The sequence below is a fragment of the Arachis ipaensis genome, chromosome B02 (assembly GCF_000816755.2).
Source record: "Arachis ipaensis cultivar K30076 chromosome B02, Araip1.1, whole genome shotgun sequence".
NCBI lineage: Eukaryota > Viridiplantae > Streptophyta > Magnoliopsida > Fabales > Fabaceae > Arachis > Arachis ipaensis.
In genome coordinates this window covers 105,238,791-105,239,649 of record NC_029786.2, presented here as the reverse complement: position 1 = coordinate 105,239,649, position 859 = coordinate 105,238,791, and positions in this window count along the sequence as shown.

The following is an 859-nucleotide window of genomic DNA, read 5'->3' as shown; positions in this document are numbered from 1 at the left end:
TAGAGGTTATAAGTAACCCGAAAACAAAGAAAACAAAGCACTTCCAGACTTCCAGTAGATCAGGCAGGTACTTCTGGAAATGGATCCTCTCCATTTTTTTGGTCATTGAAGAGAATAAAATATGATCTATTATCTTTAATTCTACAAGTGGGACCAAAAATAAATGAGAGAGAGAAAGTAATGAAGGATAAAATTTTTTACTCGATACCATCCAATTTTTTACTTTTTTTCCACTGAAGATGATCCACTTCCGGTACTTCTCCAGTAAAAAATTGTAAATTATCATTTTAACTTTTAAAAAATACAGTTTTCATAAAATAATCATCTAAAAAATATATATTTTGACATATAAAGATAATTTTAATTTGACAGAATACATTTTTTTATAAGTTGCAAATATCTTATACATTTTATCTAATTTTTTTGTTGAAATATTTGAAAAATTATTTAAAATTAAATAAAAAACTGATAAAATATCTCAATCTAAACCTACTTTTTCAAGTTGCTTTTGAATTTTTTTTTCTATTCACGAAAAAAAAATATACTGAATACTAAATTACTAAATTTAAATTATGAAAATATCTCATTTAATTTGTAAAAAAATATGTCGAAATATGATATTTAGAATCTTCTTTTTTAACTATATCTCCCTATATTTGATGCATTTTATCAAATTAACATCATTATTAGAGAACCAAATATTTTTTAATTTTAAAAATCATTTTATCAAAAAATTAAATACACGTTTTTTTGTCAGAAACTTTTAGAGGTTTTTTTTTGTTATTAATTTTTTAGAGGTTAAAATGATAAACTCCTCTTAACAAAAAACAAGATCCAACTATGTGGAAGGCCCACTTAT